An 11,591-nucleotide genomic window follows, 5' to 3' on the forward strand; every position below is an offset into this window, starting at 1 on the left:
CAGTTTTCTTTCTCTACTTATCCTGGACTGAGGTGTCACAGTATAACCTGCTTGTACCTTTCCCCTCTTTCTTCTCAGCTATTCCTGGGTTGTATGTAATTTGCATACACGCAGAAAGACGCTGACAGCGAGGATGATCCACCATGGAGAAGCACTCAGGGATGGATAGCAATAGTTGCCCAGTTCTTCGCTATTACAGGTCCTAAGACTTAAAGTAATGAACATGTATTAGGAGAGTTGTGAAGTATTTACCTACTTTTTTCAGGTGAACCCTTTTGTATAAAACAAAGCTGTGATATACCAAGAAGTAGTATGTTATAATAACTAAGAAAATAGATTTTCTTGGTCTAACTGTCAACACCACAATTTACTAACTTTAAGTGAGTCACTTAACTTCTCTATGCTTCTGTTTTCTTCAACTGAAAAACAGGAAGAATAATAGTAACCGAATTTATAGGATTGTTTTGTAGATTAAGTGACTAGAAGAAGTAAAGTCTTAGAACCATGCCAGGCATACAGTAAATACCATAAAACTGTTTGCCATTATTGCTGTAACTTGCACCCTGAGGAGGTTTTCCTTCAATCTGATTCCTTTATAATTAATGCCAATTATCTAAGATCTTAGTAGTGAGTCAGTTGTCAGTTATGGTTTTTGATGTTAAGTTTTCAGTTTCTTCTTTGTCTTCCAGGTACTTTAAGAAAAATGTATTGAGAAGTTTGGGAGAGATCTTCAGACTTTCTTGGAATAAGATGGACCACCAATATGCTGTGTATCCAACCCATAATTTCTGGACACTGCGGAATTGGTTTTACTGGAATGGGTTCCAGAGTAATTTCTAGCCTTTTTAGATTGAGGCTGAAAAACGAAGTTTATAAAAGTCAACATTGAAATTTGGAACTTTGGAAGTGTCTTACCCTAAAAAAAGAGAAGTATTGGGTAGGACATATGTACTGTGTTGAAAGAAGAAGGAACACTACCCACGTGTGCTATGGTGAAACATCACCAGAAAATGTGGAACCAAGTTTCAAATCCTACCTCGTTGCTTTCAGTCTAACACTGCTTAAGGGAGCCCGAAACTTTACAGAGGAAATTACAAAGGCAAAGATTATACTGGCTTTGGAAACACTCGAACAAGTAAGAATTCTTTTCCCCTTTAATCCCCTTTGATTTGCACAAGCTTATGCAGAATGATTATAAGAAAAGAAAAATAGATGAAAAATGGCCTCCAACTTCTACTGTTGATATTATCTATATATTTTTTAATCCATATTTTTATTTTTCAGTTTCTAACATTGTTTTTGCTTTTATGAAATTCCAGCAAAAACATTAATTACATAATTAAAAAATCCCCAAAGCAATAGGAAGCAATATTAAAATATGAAGCAGCTCAATAAATAATAACTTGTTCACTAAGGTAGCCACATCAGTTCGTGTTTGACTTTTTTAATCCAACTCTTTTTTTTTGAATGTATTTATTTAATTTATTTATTTTTGGCTGCTTTGGGTCTTCATTGCTGCGTGCAGGCGTTCTCTAGTTGCCGTGAGCGGGGGTACTCTTCGTTGCGGTGCTCGGGTTTCTCATTGCCGAGGCTTCTCTTGTTGCAGAGCACGGGCTGTAGGCGTGTGGGCTTCAGTAGTTGTGGCACGTGGGCTCTAGAGCGCAGGCTCAGTAGTTGTGGTGCACAGGCTTGGTTGCTCCGTGGCATGTGGGATTTTCCCGGACCAGGGCTCAAACCTGTGTTCCCTGCATTGACAGGTGGATTCTTAACGACCGCGCCACCAGGGAAGCCCTCTTTAATCCAACTTTTAAATGTCATATCCTTTCTATATGTATACATTTGCAGTATGAATCGTGATTTAAATTACTGGCAATTAATAAAAACTGCTATCAAAGAAACTGTTGAGCTATTCAGTTACCCTTTATTGCATCAAACTAATGTCTTGCACTATCAGTACAGTCATATTTTAAACAGCGTCAACAATTTAAATGAGCCAGAGAATTGACTGAATGTGAATTACATGGGTCCAAAACAACAGGGACATAAATTATTCCTACAGTGGCATTTTATTTAAGTTATGTGATAATTATCTCAACTCTAAACAGGCATACTTAGTGTTCTACCAAAATAAATCAGTAATAGAAGGAATTTAGGAAGGAGCAATGTATATGTGCTAAATCTGGCAGACCTACCTAACACGTAGTGAAGAAAAGATTTGGCCATTGTCTAATTATTGTAATCTAATATGGAGAACAAAATTGAGGAATGTTTTAATTAACCAGAAAATAAACAGATCTCTGCTTGATTATGGCTGTGTAGATGAAAGCTCAGGGACATCTCTGAGCAGTGTTTTGTTTTTAATGGTAAACTTCTTGTGTCTTTGCGAAGAATCAACCTCAAGTAATGTTTTCCCTCAAGTAAAAAATATAAATACTGTGCTAAATTTGTGGAAAGGAGAGGACCACACATGTAAATGAAAGAAACTTCAGAGACTAAACTAAAACTAATGGTGTACTTAAAGCTCTTTACTTGGCAATATGCACTTTGATGAGGATGATGGGAGAGTCGGGAACTTTTATGTCTGAGAAGCTAGAAGGATAATCATGTCTTCAGCAAAAAGGCATGCATAAGCTCTGCTACAAGTTTCACCTCCAAATGAGTGGAAGGGCAGGTTTTATGTTCCGGAGTTTACCCATACAGGAAGCAATTGAGTTTCTAAAGATGAAAGCCTGTAAAAGGTCCTGGGAACTAGCCAAAGACAGCTAACATCACTGACAGGATATGATGAATGATAAAAAAAATATGTAAAGAATAGAGATATAATCTTTGGGTTGCTTGACTGATCTTTTACAAAGAAAGATTTTAAATATTGTTAAATGTATAAAATCTTGAATATTTTAATATCTAAGAATAAAGGTCTGTTTTTAGTGGTATTCATTATTTACCTATCAGAGAGCAATATGAATCACTTAGAAATGTAATTATCTTTAAAGAGATATTTAAAAATAAAAGTGACATTTTAGGTATAAACCTAAGACTGACTAGAGCATTTTGTGTAGAAGATGGAGTTCCATGTTGTGATTTACACTACTTTCATGTATATTTCAGTAATAGTGTTGCATAACTTTGTTAAAAACAGAAATTCCAACTTTTTCTTTGTCATTATTTTACAAAATCTTATTTCTAAAATTCAATGTCAACAATTCAAAACACAAAATAAAGCTTCTGATTTATTTTCTTTCATGTGTTTCATGTGTCTTTAAATCCCCCAACCCCCTGAGTTTGCTCTAATGAGGCATTCCTTTCTGCCTTCTTCCTGTTTCAAAATTTATCCTTTCTCCTTCCCTGTGAAAACAACCCATCTCTGACTAATTTTTTAATTACTTGACTCTGCTAAGGAAACTAAGAAACTGATTCAGACTAAATCAAATAGATGGTAATAATTTTTTATGTCACTTTCCCAGTGAGAAGGGAAAAGCAGTTCCTGACATCTGGGAGCTGACCTGGTGCTCACAGCTAGGTCTTGGAGTTCTCCTATTAATAATTTCAATAATAATTATAATAATTAATAACATCAATTATTTCACAGAACATCAACGTCAGACCAGGGTGCTCTGGGATCATGATAGATCAAGGCAAAAACAAGACTACTTTGTAATAATGTTAGAACACAACAAAACATGAGCATTGTCAGTGTCACAAAGTACCATCTACTACCCCCTTGCCCAGATAATATGAATGAGTATTGCTTATTCACCATGTCAGATTTAGTGTCCCTCTATTCTATCTTTTTTTTTCTACTTAAAATTCATTAAGATATCCAACCATAGAATTCACCCCATATTCTGACAGCACTCAATCCAGAGCGAACTCTCTCCTTGCATCCTTCAAGTCACCTGATACAAGTTCAGATCCTACAATAAGTCACTTCTAACACTTTCTTGTTGAGATGCCCTATGGTTCTCTGGTTGCAATGAGAAATACACCCAACAGTGTTTGATATAGGTGTGTTTTTGGTCTTTTGTGTGAAGGACATTGACGCCAGATAACAACCAATGTTTAATAGCTTAGAAAATTCAAACCAGTGACTGAAGGTGAGGCTTTTCAAAAAGTGAAGGGGCGATGCTTAAATCCTATTGGTTAGGTAAGCTTTCTCCCCTAGCTGTAAGAGAGTGTTGCTTGAGTTCGTACATCCATTTTCATTTATTAAATCATTCATTCATTCAATCATACATTCTTTTTTTTTTTGGATGCGCCATGCAGCATGTGGGATCTTAGTTCCCCGACCAGGGATTGAACCTGTGCCCCCTTCAGTGGAAGCGCAGAGCCCCAACCACTGGACTGTCAGAGAATTCCCCATCCATTCTTTCATTAAACAGATATTTGCTGAGTACATACACTATGCCAGGAAATGTGTTAGAATCAAGGGATAAGAAAAATCAAAGCGGGCTTCCCTGGTGGCGCAGTGGTTGAGAGTCCGCCTGCCGTTGCAGGGGACACCGGTTCGTGCCCCGTTCCAGGAAGATCCCACATGCCGCGGAGCGGCTGGGCCCGTGAGCCACGGCCTCTGAGCCTGCGCGTCCGGAGCCTGTGCTCCGCAACGGGAGAGGCCACAACAGTGAGAGGCCCGTGTACCGCAAAAAAAAAAAAAAAAAAAAAAATATCAAAGCGCCTACACTCATCAAACTTACAGGTTAGGTCTGACAATAATTAGATAATTATTTACAAGTGCAAAGAATGAAGAGGATTTTTGCATTATACACTTAGACATTTCCTCTGTCACCCTGAAATTAAAACTGTTCTAATCAGATACATATTCTTATTTTGTGCCATTTATTCAACACATGGGGGATAAACAGATCAGTTTATTCACTACTGTATTAAAGAACCTAAGAAAAAAAAGGCTCTCTTTGCTACTGTAACTGACGTCTTGGAGTAAATATTAAACATTAACTATGATTTAAGGTACAATTTTTAAGTCTTTTGTGATTTGATTACCTAACTCTAATACCAAGAGTTTAAATTCCTTTCCCTACCAGTGGAAAGCAAGATGGATCTCTTAACCTCATCAGCATAGCAAGATATGCGGTGGGATAAAAATGAGTCTAGGTTACAGCCGTAACCTTGTCTAGTGAATTGCTAGACACACAGCTGAAGAGCTATTGATAATGATATATTCCCATGGGAACAGTGGGAGAATTTTCCTAGCCATGGATTTGGCATCACCTGAGGGGTCAGACACTGAGCTAAGTATGTGCCATGCTATCTCTCTTAATCTTTACTCATGCATATATTTATTAATTCAAGTATTCATTCATCAAGCTAAATTTTTTGAGCATTCCAGGCACCGGGCTAGATCCTGGGACATACATTAATCAAAGAATCACAGATATAAACATAAGGTTACAAGGTGTGATAAGTGCTAAGGAGGAGGGGGTATATGGTACTATGGGAGTGTCTGATGGGGAAAATGAATGGGTTAAGAAGAGCTTTCCTGGGATGCTGCTAATTATACTAAGAGCTAAAATGAGTTAAGAGGTACAGGACAAACCTGTGCTATAGGTATTATCATAACCACGTCTTACAAAAGAGAACTGAGTCTCAACCATATCTAGCAATGGAGAAGTGGGTGACTCAGGATTTGAACCCACATCTCTGAGATTTTTACAGTCCAACATGTATCCACAACATTGAGCAGCTCTGTATATCCTTCCGTTAGAATGTTCCTGCTCTGCTGGAAATCTGTGTACACTTCTGCCTTCTCAATTAGACTATGATATCCTAGAGGGCAGAAGCTGTACCTTACATGACACACAGTTCCAGATACCTGTGTCACTCTCAAAAGGTTGCCTAGATGATAATCAACATGTTCAGTGCAATTTTGTTCATTTTAAAAGACCTTTTTGGCGGAGAAAGGATTTTTGAGATTTTATGTATCGTAAAAAACAAATGCCCATGGAATTTTGAATTGATGCTGTTTCTTTCTTTTCTTTTCTCTCAATTATAAAGATATTTACTGAAGGTCATTCTCTGGAAATTATGGCTGCTCTTAAAGCTGCATAATTTTACTTAAATAGCCTTGGTGGCCTATAGCTGTTTGAAGGTTCCCCTCTTTGTTCGATTTACTAGGAAAATCAAGGCTAAAACTGTGGTTTATTCTAAAGTGATTTCAGATCTGTGTGATATAGGTCTTGATCCAATTGATTTTCCTTTCCTCATTTTTGTTTTTTGGTGTATCTATTTGTTATCTTGTTTTGAATACATCTTATATGTCACCTCTACTCCTTGGAATATGGCAAGATATAAATGAATAAACAAAAATTATTTTAAAAGGCCTCACAAAGGAAATTAGATTTAGAGAATGAACTTCCATAAATCTAGTTCCATTATTCTTCTCCTATGTGTTTTCTCTTTTTTTTAAAAATCTTTATTGGAGTATAATTGCTTTACAATACTGTGTTAGTTTCTGGAGTACAGCAAAGTGAATCAGCCATATGCATACATATGTCCCCATATCCCCTCTCTCTTGAGCCTCCCTCCCATCCTCCCTATCCCACCCCTCTAGGTCATCGCAGAGCACCCAGCTGATCTCCCTGTGCTTTGCCGCTGCTTTCCACTAGCTAACTATTTTACATTCAGTAGTGTATATATGATGCTACTCTCACTTCGCCCCAGCTTTCCCCTCCCACCTCGTGCCCTCAAGTCCATTCTCTATGTCTACATCTTTATTCCTGCCCTGTAACTAGGTTTATCAGTACCATTTTTTTTTTTAGATTCCATATATATGCATTAGCATACGGTATTTGTTTTTCTCTTTCTGACTTACTTCACTCTGTATGACAGAGTCTAGGTCCATCCACCTCACTACAAATAACTCAATTTCATTTCCTTTTATGGCTGAGTAATATTCCACTGTATATATGTGCCACATCTTCTTTATCCATTCATCTGTCGATGGACATTTAGGTTGGTTCCATGTCCTGGCTGTTGTAAATAGTGCTGCAATGAATATCGTGGTACATGTCTCTTTTTGAATTATGGTTTTCTCAGGGTGTATGTCCAGTAGTGGGATTGCTGGGTTGTATGGTAGTTCTATTTTTAGTTTTTTAAGGCACCTCCTTACTGTTCTCCCTAGTGGCTGTATTAATGTACATTCCCACCAACCGTGAAAGAGGGTTCCCTTTTCACCACACCCTTTCCAGAATTTATTGTTTCTAGATTTTCTGATAATGGCCATTCTGACCGGCCTGAGGTGATACCTCATTGTAGTTTTGATTTGCATTTCTCTAATAATTAGTGACGTTGAACATCTTTTCATGTACCTCTTGGCCATCTGTATGTCTTCTTTGGTGAAATGTCTATTTAGGTCTTGTGCCCATTTTTTAATTGGATTATTTGTTTTTCTGATATTGAGCTCCATGAGCTGTTTGTATATTGGGGAGATTAATCCTTTGTCTGTTGTTTCATTTGCAAATATTTTCTCCCATTCTAAGGGCTGTCCTTTTGTCTTGTTTATGGTTTCCTTTGATGTGAAAAAAGGTTTTAAGTTTAATTAAGTCCCATTTGTTTATTTTTGTTTTTATTTCCATTACTCTAGGAGGTGTGTCAAAAGAGATCTTGCTGTGGTTTATGTCAAAGAGTGCTTTTCCTATGTTTTCCTCTAAGAGCTTTATAGTGTCTGGTCTTACATTTAAGTCTTTAATCCATCTGGAGTTTATTTTTGTGTATGGTGTTAGTTAGTGTTCTAATTTCATTCTTTTATATGTAGCTGTCCAGTTTTCCCAACACCATTTATTGAAGAGGCTGTCTTTTCTCCATTGTATGTTCCTGCCTCCTTTGTTGTAAACTAGGTGACCATATGTGCGTGGGTTTATCTCTGGGATTTCTATCCTGTTCCATTGATCTATATTCCTGTTTTTGTGCTAGTACCATACTGTCTTGATTACTGTAGCTTTGTGGTATAGTTTGAAGTCAGGGAGCCTGATTCCTCCAACTCTGTTTTTCTTTCTCAAGATTGCTTTGCTATTTGGGGTCTTTTGTGTTTCCATACAAATGGTAAAAATTTTTGTTCTAATTCTGTGAAGAATGCCATTGGTAGTTTAGGCATTATAGGGATTGCATTGAATCTGTAGATTGCTTTGGATAGTATAGTCATTTTCACAATATTCATTCTTCCAATCCAAGAACATGGTATAGTTCTCCAACTGTTTGTGTCATCTTTGATTTCTTTCATCACTATTTTATAGTTTTCTGAGTACAAACCTTTTGCCTCCTTAGGCAGGTTTATTCCTAGGTATTTTATTCCTTTTGTTGCAATGGTAAATGGGAGTGTTTCCTTAATTTCTCTTTCTGATTTTTCGTTGTTGGTGTATAGGAATGCCAGAGATTTCTGTGCATTAATTTTGAATCCTGCAGCCTTACTAAATTCACTGATTAGTTCTAGTAGTTTTCTGGTGGCATCTTTAGGATTTTCTATGTATAGTATCATGTCATTGGCAAACAGTGACATTTTTACTTCTTCTTTTCCAATTTGTATTCCTTTTAATTTTTTTTCTTCTCTGACTGCCGTGGCTAAGACTTGCACAACCATGTTGAATAAGAGTGGTGAGAGTGGACATCCTTGTCTTGTTCCTGATCTTAGTGGAAATCCTTTCAGTTTTTCAAGCATCATTGAGTATGATGCTTGCTGTGGGTTTGTCATATATGGCCTTTATTATGTTGAGGTAGGTTCCCACTATGCCCATTTTCTGGAGAGTTTTTATCATAAATGGGTGTTGAATTTTGTCAAAAGCTTTTCCTGCATCTTTTGAGATGATCGTATGGTTTTTATTCCTTGATTTGTTAATGTGGTGTATCACATTGGTTGATTTGCATATATTGAAGAATGCTTGCATCCCTGGGATAAATCCCACTTGATCATGGTGTATGATCCTTTTAATATGCTGTTGGATTCTGTTTGCTAGTATTTTGTTCAGGATTTTTGCATCTATGTTCATCAGTGATATTGGCCTATAATTTTCTTTTTTTGTGATATCTTTTTCTGGTTTTGGTATCAGGATGATGGTGGCTTTGTAGAATGAATTTGGGAGTGTTTCTTCCTCTGCAATTTTTTGAAAGAGTTTGACAAGGATTTGTGTTAGCTCTTCTCTAAATGTTTGATAGAATTTGCCTGTGAAGCCATCTGGTCCTGGACGTTTGTTTGTTGGAAGATTTTTAATTATGGTTTCAGTTTCATTGCCTGTGATAGGTCTATTTATATTTTGTAATTCTTCCTGGTTCAGTCTTGGAAAATTGTACATTTCCAAGCATTTGTCCATTTTTTCATGGTTGTCCATTTTATTGGCATATAGTTGTTTGTAGTAGTCTCTTATAGTCCTTTGTATTTCTGCAGTGTCAGTTGTGTTTTCTCCTTTTTCATTTCTAATTTTATTGATTTGCGTCCTCTCTCTTTTTTTCTTGATGAGTCTGGCTAAGGGTTTATCAATTTTTTTTATCTTCTCAAAGAACCAGCTTTCGGTTTTATTGATCTTTGCTATTGTTTTCTTCATTTCTATTTCATTTATTTCGGCTCTGATCTTTATGATTTCTTTCCTTCTACTGACTTTGGGTTTTCTTTGTTCTTCTTTCTCTAGTTGTTTTAAGCATAGGGTTAGATTGTTTATTTGAGATTTTTCTTGTTTCTTGAGGTGAGATTGAATTGCTATAAACTTCCCTCTTATAACTGCTTTTGCTGAGTCCCACAGGTTTTGGGTCATTTTGTATTCGTTGTCATTTGTTTCTATGTATTTTTAAATTTCTTCTTTGACTTCTTCAGTGATCTCTTGGGTATTTAGTAGTGCACTGTTTAGCCTCCATGTATTTGTGTTTTTTACAGTTTTTTTCCTGTAATTGATTTCCAGTCTCATAGCGTGTGGTCAGAAAAGATGCTTGATATGATTTCAATTTTCTTAAATTTTCCGAGGCTTGATTTGTGACCCAAGGTGTGATCTATCCAGAAGAATATTCCATGTGCAATTGAGAAGAAAGTGTATTCTGCCACTTTTGGGTGGAATGTTCTATAAATATCAATTAAATTTATCTAGTCTATTGCATCATTTAAAACTTGTGTTTCCTTATTTATTTTCTGTTTGGATGATCTGTCCATTGGTGTAAGTGGGGTGTTAAAGTCCCCTACTGTTATTGTGTTACTGCCGATTTCTCCTTTCATGGTTTTTAGCATTTGCCTTAGGAATTGAGGTGCTCCTATGTTGGGTGCATAAACATTTATAATTGTTCTCTCTTCTTCTTGGATTGATCCTTTGATCATTATGTAGTGTCCCTCCTTATCTCTTGTAACAGTCTTTTTAAAAAAAATTTATTTTTATTTATTTATTCATTCATTTAGCTGTGGTTGTGTTGGGTCTTTGTTGCTGCATGCAGGCTTTCTCTAGTTGCGGTGAGCGGAGGTTATTCTTTGTTGTGGTGTGGGGACTTCTCATTGCGGTGGCTTCTCTTGTTACAGAGCATGGGCTCTAGGTATGCGGGCTTCAGTAGTTGTTGCACCTGGGCTCAGTAGTTGTGGCTTGCGGGCTCTAGAGTGCAGGCTCAGTAGTTGTGGCACATGGACTTAGTTGCTCTGTGGCATGTGGGATCTTCCTGGACCAGGGCTCAAACCCATGTATGCTGCATTTGCAGGCGGATTCTTAACCACTGCATCACCAGGGAAGTCCCTCTTGTAACAGTCTTTATTTTAAATTCTATTTTATCTGGTACGAGTATTGCTACTCCAGCTTTCTTTTGATTTCCATTTGCATGGAATATTTTCCATCTCTTCACTTTCAGTCTGTATGTGTCCCTAGGTCTGAAGTGGGTCCTTGTAAACAGCATATATATGGGTCTTGTTTTTGTATCCATTTAGCCAGTCTGTATCTTTTGGTTGGGGCATTTAATACACTTACATTCAAGTTTATTATTAATACGTGTGTTCCTGTTACCATTTTCTTAATTGTCTTGGGTGTGTTTTTGAGGGTGTTTTTCTTCTCTTATGTTTCTCACGTAGAGAAGTTTCTTTAGCATTTGTTGTAAATCTGGTTTGGTGGTGCTGAATTCTCTTAGGTTTGCTTGTCTGAAAAGCTTTTGATTTTTCCATCAAATCTGAATGAGATCCTTGCTGGGTAGAATAATCTTGGCTGTAGGTTTTTCTCTTTCATCACTTTAACTATATCCTGATACCCCCTTCTGGCCTGCAGAGTTTCTGCTGAAAAATCAGCTGATAACCTTATGGGGATTCCTTTGTATATTATTTTTTGTTTTTCCCTTGCTGCTTTTAATATTTTTTTCTTTGAATTTAATTTTTGTTAGTTTGATTAATATGTGTCTTGGTGTGTTTTTCCTAGGGTTTATCCTGTATGGGACTCTCTGTTCTTCCTGTACTTGAGTGACTATTTCCTTTCCCATGTTAGAGAAGTTTTAAACTATAATCTCTTTAAATATTTTCTCAGAACCTTTCTTTTTCTCTTCTTCTTCTGGGACCCCTATAATTTGAATGTTGATGCATTTAGTGTTGTCCCAGAGGTCTCTGAGATTGTCTTCAATTCTTTTCATTCTTTTTT

The sequence above is a fragment of the Physeter macrocephalus genome, chromosome 2, assembly GCF_002837175.3.
Source record: "Physeter macrocephalus isolate SW-GA chromosome 2, ASM283717v5, whole genome shotgun sequence".
NCBI lineage: Eukaryota > Metazoa > Chordata > Mammalia > Artiodactyla > Physeteridae > Physeter > Physeter macrocephalus.